Consider the following 13169-nt stretch of genomic DNA (forward strand, 5'->3'; position numbering starts at 1 on the left):
TGCTTGATGACATACAAATGTATTAGAAAAGATTTCCCTGCCCTGAAGACTTCATATATTTTTTAGCTATCTGAGAAACTTCTAAATCAGTGGTTTAATTCACTGGCTAGTGTTTCAGAGAGCTATAGGAGTTAAGTTAATTTTCTTCAGGGCATGAGTTTCAGGTTACATTTTTTGTTTGAGAAAAATAAATTCCAAATGTCATCCATGTGCTTTCCTCGGCCTAGCAATCCCTTGCAGGCATCAGCCTGCACATCTTTTACTAGGGAGTTAAGATGGGCATCTTCATTCTTTCCTACTGGGCTTTTCCTCCAAAAGATTAATTTTCAGTCTTTCTTGTTTGCTTTATACTGGGCTTGTATTCCCAGGCTACTTCTGTAGGAAATTGCATGTTTCAGACTATCTTTAATATCTAAGAAGCCTCTTTGAAAGGGCCAGCTTGTCCCGAAACAAGATTCAAGATAAATTGTGTAGCCAGAGACTTTATAGACAAGCACCCAAAGGAGAAGGTCAGTTTTTTATTCTTTATTCTACCATCTATGGATGTTTAATAATATTTTTAGGACACTTTTACAAAATTTTGTCTCTTGATTCTTCTCACTCTAAACTTCTGTATGATCCCTTACTTGTACAGCTAATTTATGCAGTAACTGATGTGAATAAACAAATTGTAATCACTTAGGCAACCAATTCTGCCATTGTCTTATTTCTGTTATCCTTTCTATTTTATCTTTTGCTCATCCTTTCACTTAGGTATAAATTCAGGGAGTAGTTGAAGGTTCTGAATCTTGTTTCTTCACTTTTCCCCTGACTACTGTCCTGGTTACACTGGAGAGACCGGAGAGCTGGTGTCAGAGTTCACCACAGTATGCTCAGGCCAAAAAGGTGAATATGAAAAACGCCCGTGTCTCTGAAGTATTCAGGAACCCACTGAAACCCAAAACAAACCAACTGAGCCCTTGCAAGACCTACTGAAATGTGACATTAAAAAGTCTAGAGCACTTCTATGAAGGACTAGAGCAGATCCCCTTGGAAATCCATGGGCTACTTTTCCTTCAGTAAATTTGAAATGGATCTGAAACCTGTACTCTGCATGGATAATATTGTCAGTTGTTCAAACTTCAGTGTATTGAAGCTATACTATTTTGTTCCAATGCTGTAATTATCATCACACCAAACCAAGAATACGCACTCAGTGGGAGCTATAAATAACTACTATTAATTGTGTGCTATAAATAATTCCTGTTAAAAAACCTGACTTTTGGTTCAGAGTAACTGTAATAAATAAAAATTTCTTTTTCTAAAGGCAATCCTAATTAGATGCACTCTTGTACTTGTCAAGTTCTTAAACACAACTCTGGACCTGCTTTCTATGCATAATTATCTCTCAAATGATACCAACCTAATTAACCTCCTTCTGTGTCTAGTTTGCATTCGAGCCAAACCCAGAAGCACAGTCACTGACAGCCCAGGAAAGGTACAGTCAACCTGCTTTTGGTTTGGGGCTTCTATACCAAAATCCAAATTTGCCTGAAGCAGGTCCTGATTGAAGCAGCAAATATTCTGCCAGTCCTAAGTTGGTGTTTATTCAACACAGAAAGAAAATAAACTCCAGCTGTGGAGGCCTAGAGCTCTCCACTGAGCATGTAAAAATTGAAGCAAGTTGGGCATATTTGAGCAATTTTTGTAGTACTATTAAAGGCACCTTCTCTTCTGCCCTCTTACTACAGTAATGAAAGGGCAGAAGATATTTTCTGTAAGAGGTTGCCTGAATATTAGCAGAAGACCAGATTTCCTGAATTACTGAAGCCTTTTGGTGGAAAGGGAAAGGAAGGAGTGAAAAAGATGGATAATTTTAACCTAAAAAATTACAGTTTTCCAGAAATAGATTGAAAGTAGGATTTTAGAATGGAAAATGCTAGGCACTGTTCAGAAGCAACACTTGCCATCCTGAAGGCAAAATCATTGTAAAACTGGACAGGACAAAACAGAAGTTCTAAAGAAGCATATACAGATATTTTAAAACATTAAATATATGAAGAAATAGAAATCTGTATAAGAGAAGGCCTATGTACAAAGCCCAAGAATAGAAGTGAGGTCAATAGGAGCTGAAAAGTCTCTACACTGCTTTTAGCAGCCAGCTCATAGTTATAAAGCATGGAAGTGTTAAAAACTGTGCTTTATGCGATTTCTAAAAAAATTGTTCTTTGGGGTATATATTGACTCAAAGCACGACAGTTCCCAGTAAAGAAACTAGAATAGCACTTCCTTCATCCAAGTCATCAGCTCCACACTAATTGAGTAATAACAACACAGTAATGCAGCTTCCCCTTACCATTCAAGCTGTAGACTTAGTGTTTAAACGGTGACTTGTTTTTCCAGATACGCAGTGTAAAATCCCTAAAGACCTAGAAAAGGAAGGCAATAAAAGGCAGTTAGAAAAGCATGTGTTTTACTAAGTTTGACTGGAGATCTGTTAATTTTGTATGATTTCTGGCTTGAGATCTAGCTGAGCACATCAGTGGGAGGTTAATTTAAATGACGCTGGAATTGACGCCTTCCGAATTTTCAACACTATTGGGCCCATAAAGGGTAACTTGACAGCATCAAATCATCAAGGCACACACCAAATGTTCTGTTCACAGTTACCTTCAAGTCCTTGGGCTGAACTCACCTGACAGTGTTGTTTAACAAGGAATAAGGCATTTCCCCATTGCTTCAGTGCCCCCTTTTTGAGAAGGCACTGATAATACTCCTTTGCATTTATTTACTTCTTCTAGCACAGGTAGTTCTAAGACTACTAAAGCACAATCAATTTGAATGTTAAAATATCCCATATCTACAAATTAACACCCAAACTCCTCATATCTCTTTTTGTAAACTTACATATTAAAGTAGGTGAGATGTGCTACACCAAAATTGATAGCAATTGTGATAGGTCAGAAAAATAGCAACATTCTCCTCAGTGCAAAATAATAGTTTTAAAAGTCAGTGTTGTTTAAGGTTTCACCTGAGTTAATATTGAAAAATTTCCTAACTTATTACTTTACACTAAGGAGAACAATACTTATCACCTGAAATAATGATTAAGGTTGTCTCTACTACAGATTCTCAAATCTCTATAGAAACAAATACATTGGCCTACAATCTTCCTATAACATATCAGAGAATCTCTTTTACCCACATAAATGGGGGGTAATTCTCTCACAGAACACAGAGGAATCAGACTCTAAAATGAGAAGCTATCAGTATGGTAGTTTTCCCTCATATACCTTCAAAACCTAAACTCTTTGCTTTGGTACATGCTCAGCAGGAAAGCTGGCACTAGGGGCATCCAAAAAGCTAAAGATGGAGAACAATCAGACATGAGAAAATTATTTATAGTTCTGGTGGAAATCAGTGTACAAACCCAGTGCTACTGATTTATTCTTTTTTTTAAGTGGAGGTATATTTAAAGGAATCTGTAAGAGATTTTAAACAGCAATCTGGACTTTTAATATTGCTAGAAACAAAATATTATTAAAGCTATAACTGTAACTGCTAATATTTAAAAATATTCTTTGTGTTTCTTAAATCAGCATTTTATTTACGATATTCACCAGATGTTATTCATGTTAAATAGGAAAGTATATTCAACTAGGAACTAGAACTAAATAAACTGAAGGCTAATTAATCAGAAATAACGTGAGTTCTAATATAGCTATAGTACTTCTTATGTAGCTACAGTACTTACAGATAATGTTTAGCTATAAGGACAAGGAAGACACACACACCAACACACATCCCCCCAGTGCCAGAATCCTTAAGAAGTTATCACAGCATGATCTCCACTTATGTGTGTTCTCTTGTGGAGTGCTAACACTGCGTATAATGGAGACTGTGGAGTGGAAATATCAGCAAAGATCAACCATTGTAAATCTTTCTGCAAGCACTGGAACTGACACAGTCAATTAAACTGGTTCATATAAGAAACGGGCAAGTCCATAAACACGGTAGAAAGACAAGTAATTTGGTAGTTAATTCGCATAACAAAAAGCAAGTCCATAAAGTTGTTTCCAATTCAACGCTGCCCTTAAGAAGCGTGTTCTCCTTAAAAGGGAGCATGTAGACGCAGTAAGGGTCATCAGCTCAGCATTAGACAGTACATGATGTGGACATGAATCAGCTATCTTCTCCCAAAGAGAAGTTGGCTAAATGTTTCTGGATGGGTCCTCAAGTTTCTGGACAGGTCCTCTTGTTTCTGCTCAAGTCTCTCTCTCTGCCAACTTCTGCCTCCCTACCATTCCTGGATATATTAAAAGAAATTGATATGCACTGCAGGAAACCACATCAAAGGCCCCAAAGCAAGCTATTAATTTCTCACCTTTATAGTATTGCTTTAGAGAATTCAAAATATATGTGCTTAGTAAGAAACACATGAATAAAAATTCACTGTCTTGAATTTCCAAGTGTCAGTTGTCCAAAGAGTCACATGATAAGAAGGTGGAGCTTTTTGGTTTATTTATTCAACCAAATGAAATGGTATTACCTCCTGCAAATGTTACTTAAGTAATCACACTGCAAAGACTTATTCTTCCATTCTGTCCCAAAGTAAAGTAAAAAGTAATTTCATTTTCACGTTGGTTTCAATATTGGAACTAGCACAACTCCTGGCATTGCTCCTTATTACAAGCTTTGCCTTTCTTCAAAGACAGTTTTGTTAATATTATTGAAATAAGAACCTCTGGAGTGATTTTCTGAGCAAGCAAGAGTTTAAAACAGTTTGAGGAGAGTGTGAGGTTACTTACTGGGAGGAGAGTGGGAAGCAGTACAGATAAAGGAAACAAAAGGCCCAGCTAGATGACCTGCAGATTTGGACCTTTACTGAAGCTCTGAACGTCAGTTAGGCTCAACAGAATACAAAAGCACAAGGTTGGGTAGAACTGGATTTTGTCAAGATGTCCTCACGTTGATCTTGGAAAACAGCAACAGGAAGATGGGCAGAGATGTAGGCAGTCTGCCACACACACACCTTTCAGCTTCATTCTGTTTTATATACCACACTCACACCAAAACATAAACTCTTTGCATTCAACCCCATTTTCACAAAAAAAAAAGGTTTCCTAAAAACCAGTTGCTTTAGTTTTCCACGTCTTCCCCCTCAACAGCTAAGCCAGTTGTGAATGGTGTTCAACACTTCCCTGAAGCAGAGGAAGGATGAGAAAGGAGAAATGACCACCCCATGTTCCAGCTGGAAAGTTTCACTGCTGTCTTGGACACTGTGTTTTGTGAGCACCAACTTGGGTTTCATAAGTGATCCCTCCCACCAGACCTCCCGCTCTTCCCTATGAGACTGGGAGGAACAGATGGAGAAAAATCAGGTCTTCTGCAGGGGTTTTTAAGACAAGTTACTGCATTTCCAGTTTAAAAAAAAAAAAAACAAATGTCAAAGGGAAGTCTAATGAAATGTGCTGGTTCATAAATGCATGCTGAAGTGAACAGGAGAAAAAAATGTCGCAAATGGCAAAAGAAGGTATACAAATAATGTTTAAAATACAGAAAGTCTCAGTGTACTGTGAAATATTGCATGTAATTTTAGGAAATAAAGACAGAAAAAAAATTAACACTGCAATTGCTTTGAAGCCCATTTCACTGGATATGTGGGGTTTTTTTCCCTCAAGTATTAAAATATTATTTTCAAATGTCCCAGCTGCAACTTTAGAAAGCATAATCCAAGGGATTCAAGATATCTACTGATATAGAAGGCCTGCAAAATTCTAAAAAAATTCTATTCAGGTATAGAGCACATATTTTTATTTTATTAATATCTATAAATTAGTAACTACTTTGTGCAGTAGAGAATGGATACTGTGGCTCCATATCTGGTTTGGACCCAATAACCCAAGTAATGGAGCTGAATAGAAACTTGTTTCATCACTAAAAAGTACAGTTAACTTCAGTAAACTTATAACTTTTAGATCATCTCTTAGAGCATGCTCTAAGCCATTTAAAGATAATTGTGGTGAAGCTTGTCATCTGTCCTAAAGCTTGGATACAGAGAGGTCTTTTTTATTGCCAATGTCTTGATTTGCATGAAGTAAACCATATTTGTTTTCAAAGTAAGATGTTTTCAAAATATTTTGCTTAAGGTAATAGAACAAACAGAGAACCTGATATGGAACTCAAAGACATTGCCCTGGGGCTATTTTATTCCACAGCCATCTAATATAGGACTTCTAAACTCCAAAGCACCTGGAACTGGCTACCATCACAGAAAACATATGGAACAGATGGCCTGCAACCTGTTTCAGCTTGCAATCTCCATGGCCCTAAAACATTAATTTCACTAAAATATGTAGTGAAACCTCATCACAATGTGTGATATTTGTAAAGTAGGATCTCATTTTAAAACTCTCCTTGAATCAACATAAGTTTAATTTGCATTTCATTGTTCTAACCTACTATATGTCAGGCACATAACCCAAACCTATGTCAGAACATCATATGCATCTCCTGACAGAGAAAAAACACACATATTAATTAAAAATAAGAGTAAAAAAAAGAGTGGGGCTGCTAGCTTATGAAAAATATTTTCTCTGAGCGTAAATGAATACTCAATCCACAGAATGAGCCTGAACCTAATCTGAAGTAAAAACTTCAAAAGTGTCCCCAGGTGTGCACATCAGGTCCTCAGCAAAATGTTTTGCTTTTCAGATTTGCTTCTATTGCACTCTAATATGTGCTAATGTAAACAAGCAAACTGAGGCATTCAATTTTAACTATGATTTACTCTGAAGAGCTACATTTAAAAGTTTTAAGATCTTGGTAAGCTTTCAGCATAGTGCAGCTGTTCTCATAAAGATGTAATGAAAGTGTAGTGCCAAATCTTTAGTTTGGCTGCAGACATATGAAGCAAACATAAGAGATTTAAACAAATGGACATTTACTACTGTTTACTCAAGGGTGATTTGACCTGAACCATCAGCAGAATCCAGCGGTACTTCTTGGTGTGGACGACCATCATGTTTATGGGCTAGTCCACTGCAACACCAGCCACACAAACACGAACAAAAAACCTGGGATCATCAGCTGTGTAAGTCAAATTGTATGAAAATGAGATTTTTTGAAACTACTATTCAGTGGTTTCCTAGCTTTTTACAAACGCGTTTTAAAAATGCGTTTTCTGCTAGCCAGTATTACAGCTTGAACTTTATACAAGTAATTTGTAAAGATATGTGTATACCAAACATCTGTAACAAACTGAGGGTTTCGGCCAGGCAGAGAACTGCTCACTGCACAAACAGGTACTCTGGACTCCCCACTGGGCAGCCGACTGACCTGCACATTCTGCCTGTCAAATCGTGTCCATTAAACAACTTACACAGTAAAGTAGGCTCATTCCACTGCTGCACTCCCCAAATATTTATCCATTCTCCTAAAGCCTCATTCTGCAGATGACAGCTCTTTGGCAACCTCCAAGGCCAAAGACGTCAGGCCTCGGCTGCCTCTGGGAGGCCCCGCACGAGCTGCGGCCACTTCGGTTTTTTGTGTCCTCATAAAATCCCTTCTGAACTTTGGGTTGAGTAAGCAGTTCTACACGTGGATTTAAGTTCTCCTCTGCAGCAACAAGTGCAGACACAAGCTGTACAAATGTCATGGTCCCTCTCTTCCTGGAAAGACACCGGGTGACTCAGGGCTCAGCAGATGTTGCTCCGGAAAGAAAGCACCAATGTCCAAAAAAGGCAGTTCTGAAGAAATGTTGGTAGGCACCTGTGTTGTCCACAAAACAGGATGGACAGGAACAAGAGAGAGACTTGGTGGGAGACCAGGGAAGAAGCTGCACTAGGATTTATTTAGAAGAAAAGAAATACGTAGCAAAGGAACGGGGTTTCTGATTCTACAGTAAAGTTAGCCAACCTTGTTGATTTTTATCTGTCCCAGTAGCTCCCCTCCCATTTCTGACTATTGGCAGTTCACGTATATTTTCTATTACATTAGACTTGTCAGACAGTTCTTCTCCAGAGCTATTAAACATTTATGGTACACCAGCAAGTAAAATTTGCTTTTTTGGTCTATGGTCTCTTTGGATGAGGTCTCTGGATGGGCCTAGCTCCTCTACTTCATTGGTGTCATGACAAGTCAAACACATAGAGGCTCAGAAAACAGATCCATTTTATAAAACAGTTTTCCTTAGTTTTAAAACAGTAACTTTGTGCTATCCTCAGATGCAAGGAAAGATTACTATACAGATTACTTCAAACAGTGTAAATAATTCCACGTAAATCTCAGTTACAAAATGTGAACAGTACATAGTCAAACAGCGAAGAAACTTTAGGTTGTATGAATAGATATGCTTGAATCTTCTATTAAACCTTGGTGCCATAAATCAAGTCACTACATAGGCTGTTCTGCAGAGTTAGGACCTTGCTGGCAGGCACTGTCATAGGACTATTTATTATTCTATGGCAAATTGTAAGGAGGAGATCAATGCTGAGTTTTAAAAAGCAAAATCCTTACCTGAGCCCTGGTATGCTTTACATTATCTGCTGATGCCTACTTCCAGTTATCTTTCTAATTCCTACTGTTATGTTAAATTCTGACTTTCCAACATGCACCTAACCCAGTCTATGAGCATGCTTAGCAGACTTTTTTTCTGAGCAGCTTGAATGTTCATTATTAAACTATACTCTCTATGCTTAGTAGTTCACAAGGCATGAAAATAAAACCGAGTCTCATCACGACCTGTTAAAGAATTCCCTGCCAAAATTGATTCATTTCTGTGGCTGTTTTGGTCACAGAAAGTTTAAAAAAGGCAAGTAAAAAACCCGAAAAAAATATTAAAGTATTTTTCTCCCTTGTCTCCAAATCAGAGATGCTATAATTATAATACACTTTCGTCCCTAAAACCAAATAAAAACAAAATCCAAAAAATCCAAGACAAACAAACCCAATAACAAAAATCCACCTTCTAAAGCACAAAATACTTCAGCTTCTGAGCTTCACAGAAGTTACAACCTCCTACAAAATTGTATCTAAAAGAAAAACTGGAAAAGTCCTTAAACATCCTTACATGTGTCACCTCTACCTCATTCACAGCAACTGTATCACTTAGGAATCATGTTAGAGGTGTGTTATCTTAAGTTCCACACCATAAATGTATGCTGAAAATTTTAAGGCTACCTCCAACAAAAAGGGGGACAGGAGTAGCTTTGCTTACTTTGTCACTTATATTGACCTATTTAAAAGGAGCTTTCACAGTAATTTAAAAGTAATCAATCACTTAAAGGCAAGCCAATCTTTCTATTTACCCAAGCCAGACAAGGATTGTTTTTTTAATTTCATAGGGACTCATTACCTGGTAGATGAAAAGCAAAACATAAGATTAAAAAAAAAAACCCAAAACAACAACAACAACCACCCCACCAAAACAAACCAAAAAAAAGAAAATAAAAAATAGAGGTTGCCTTTGTTGTCTTTTTGTCTTTTATTTAGTTTAATATATAGTATGGCCAGCAGGTTTACAACTTTGAGAACTTACCACTTCCAAGTAGCATAAAATACATGTTTTGCATGCCTCCAAAAAGCCAACAACTTCGTATTGACTAATGCCATCTCTTTCTAGTGTTCATCTCCCTGTCCTGCTTTGCTCCAATGAGTCATCATTTTAATCCTCCAAGTGCTTCTGCTGCACTTACAGTGTAGCACATAGATACCATCTGCTCTTGAGCTCAAGAACTGCCACAAGACATCATTTCACACCAGCCAGCCCAGCAACTGAGATATTTTACAAGAGGAAGAGTCTGTCTGCTGGTCTTGCTCTTCCTAAAATACCTTGTGGGGGGATCATTGTGTTCCCTCTCTGAGAAGGGTCCAGGTCAGAGCAGGGGCATGCAGGGTGGGGGGAGGCCCCTGCATTGCAGGGGGAAGAGGGAGAACGTCCCATTCCTGCTCCCTGCATTGTGGCCAAGCAGAACCAGCACGGTCTGTGACCCCCTCTGGGCACCACTGAGGCTGCTGAAGGTATTTATGGTCTGGCCCAGAGCACTGCAGGCCAGATCCTGATCACAAGGCTGGGGGTGCCTTGTGCCACCCCTCAAAGCCTGGAACCCTCAGAGGGAATGTAGCACAGGGGTGCAGCAGCCTGTGCTGAACCTGGCCCCAGGGTCCCCCAGACCCAGCATGGTATGTGCCTTAGCTCCAAGAGAGCACTGCCACCTCTCCACTGGCCCCATCAGTCACCACCTGGCGGAACCAGAGTGAACAATCCAAACTCCAGGTGATGAGCATCCATGTCACAATGCTCCAGAGCATGGCAGGGTGGCCCAGGAGCCTTACACCCCCTTACATCCCTGGAGTCTTGTCTGTACTGCCTGATTCCCCTCAGCATAGCAGCTCCCCCCCCCTCTCACCATGCCCATAACCTCCTTCATGGCGCAAACAAGTAGTCCTGGTGAAGTTTCAACCCTCCTGCTTCCAGACAGTGCATAACAGCATGCAACAATTCTGCCCCACCAGCAACAGGAGACCTCAGAGGCCATCATGGATGCCAGGTGACCAGGAACAGACCAGGAACAGGGAGTCACTGCCAACATCAGTACACCACACTGCCGTGGTGCCAGGCAGGCACAACTCTCACCGCTCTCCACACTCACTGCCTGGCCCTTTGGTAGGACCCAGCAGGGCTGTGCCTGACTGCAGACCTGCAACCTCTACAACCCACACCAAACAACTGCTCTAGCAAAGGGCTTCAAGAGAAAGCGACAACTAAAAATAATAAGAGATGCCTCCTTCATTTCCAGGAAGGTGAACAACTGTTCAAGGAATTGTTAAAAATACCTATCAATATCAAGTTAGTTCAGCTTTTCTTTGGATTCATTTCCATTTTCACATACAATTTGATATCCTAAGGAATCAAGTTATTTTGGTTTAGGTTTTTTTTTTCCCCAGTAAAACACTTGCTCCATTCAAATAGGAGCTTTTAAACGCAGAGTGATTAGGAAAAAAAACCAAAAAACCAAAAAAGTCCTACCCTTCTACTTAGCACTAGGGAATAGTTTTCTTACACCTGGGAAGGGAAACAATAGCTTCTGCCCTCAGTGCAAGGGTGTCATGCTGGTAATGTTAATCCATTCCAAGAAGATGGGGCTCTCCTCTTCCTGCTCTGTATGAAGAGTCTATGAAGGAGATTTCAGGTTCAATCCCCTTTTTCTTGAAATAAATAATATCATAATGTACTTTTTAAAAGCAGAAGCATTTGAAATGGTCATAACCAGAGTTATCTCTGGAAAAAGGGTTGGGCAACTAATGAATATTCCAAACCAGCATGATATCAGCTCTCCAGAGGAAGCACAGAAAGAGTACCACCCTGAACAGGGCTCGGCAGCAATGAAAGAAATTTAATCTTAAGTTAAATAACATGGGAGAAATTTCACAATGTACTTGAGATGAATATTTTATTCATCACACAACTACAGGAAATAATTAACCCTATAAATAACATTTTATAGTAATAATAATAAACATGATTAGAAAAATAGCATTATCACCTTGCAACCCTAAACTATACCATGTTAACAGATGAAACTAGACCAAATCTAAAAGAAAGAGCATGTATAGCCTCAGTCCACGCAGGGAAAAAAAAGGCAAATATTCAGTCATACATAAATTACAGGGAAAGAAACAAGTAAATTGATAGTCCATTGGCAAGGACATAGTATGATATTTAGGAGTTTGATTGCTCCTCCCAGGGCCTGCCACTGTGAGCCTCTGGGCAAGTCACTTCACACTGAGAACCAATTTATATATCTATAAATTAAACAAGAGAGTAGGGTTCTCTTGGCAGAGTGAGAGAGTTTATGCTGAGGGCAACATTTCTTAAAAGACCTGGCACTAAGAGTGGACATGACTCCGCCGAACATGAGCTCCCCATGTGCTGTCAGGGCCGAAGGGAAAAACACATCCCCGGAGGCCTCTGCGGAAGAAGCCTGAATAGGACTGAAGAACTGGGATTAACTGTATACTTGGCACTCAAGCATCTAGTGTTGGAAGGCTATATCAATGTCTGATGTGCACAATTCAAGAAACTCACTGAAGAGCCTCATAAGTAAAGGACTGGAAGAAACTTGGTAATGCAGCTTCATTTATCCTATGAAAATTATGTCTGAATGGATCACTGGCTAAATCAGTTTTGACAGGAGGTTTTTAGAGGTAACAGACAGCACTACAAACAAGTTCCAGCAGTCAAGTTCAGATCATATTTATATATATGATGCAGATACACAGGGATGAGTACTTTGCCACTGGAACACAGTAGCATGTTCTCTGTCCTTGACCCTTTTAAATCAAGATTGGAGCTTGCATTCTGAAAATCATATTTCAAGAGGAATTCATTTCACAAAGAATGTTAACCTGAATGATCTCACTTTTTTTGTTCTGCTTTTTCTTTTTAGTCTACAAGCACATAACAATATATATATGATATCATATACTTAGGCTTATGCAATTCAATAGACTTTGAAAAATAGTCTTAAAAGCACTAATGAGAAATCACAGTTGAAAAGTACTGTTCATAGCAATACTGGTTCTTAATATGATGTAGTTCGATGTTGATGAGTTACTCATTAAAGATATCTTTTTAATTTTTATATTTTAAATTAACAGAATGGAAAATAATAACATATATAGTAAAATTATGACATATAAAATGTGGCATACACTACCCAGTTGAGACTGATATATACAGATGTGGAAAAGAGGTAGAAGAAGAAGACTTAAGAGTGACCAAATAAAAATTTTGGGGGAAAATCTCTGTGTGGAGCACCTACCACCAAGGTAAAGCTTCACAATCCTGTTCCTAGTTGAAGGTTTTCTCCTCATCTAAATCTTCCCTGTCAGGTCCCTGATGTTTATACCCTCCAGCTGTTGCCTCCTTTCCTTGCCAGCCCAAGGCCTTTCCCAGCTGTTCTGCATTTCTCATCCCGAGTCTCCAGCATCTACATGCTCCAGCTGCTAGGTATTCAAATTGATACTACGGGCCTAACAGCCTATAACCTACCAGTTAACTCAAATAACTTCTTAATTCATAGGGAGGGAGAGGACCATCCGTTGCTTTTAGACACAAGGCACTCAGATTACTTTATGTTATTCAGGTTTGTTATTTTAAAGACGGCAAAACAACAGGTTGGTTTCAT

General features: G+C 38.9%; 1 protein-coding gene across 5 annotated transcripts in view; it reads right to left on the reverse strand.

The window, feature by feature from the left end:
- The window catches only part of LOC127467540 (uncharacterized), a 284446-nt gene that overhangs the window by 203383 nt on the left and 67894 nt on the right, over window positions 1-13169 (reverse strand). For 3 of the 5 annotated variants that reach the window (XR_007903162.1, XM_051779616.1, XM_051779615.1), the window contains one exon: window positions 2336-2408. The exons of the other annotated variants lie outside the window; for them this stretch is intronic. The gene's annotated coding sequence lies outside the window, so the exon portion shown is untranslated. The remainder of the gene's footprint in view (window positions 1-2335; window positions 2409-13169) is intronic. 5 annotated transcript variants of the gene reach the window in all.

The sequence above is a fragment of the Manacus candei genome, unplaced genomic scaffold (genome assembly GCF_025592945.1).
Source record: "Manacus candei isolate 608988 ecotype Guabito, Panama unplaced genomic scaffold, ASM2559294v1 h1tg000014l, whole genome shotgun sequence".
NCBI lineage: Eukaryota > Metazoa > Chordata > Aves > Passeriformes > Pipridae > Manacus > Manacus candei.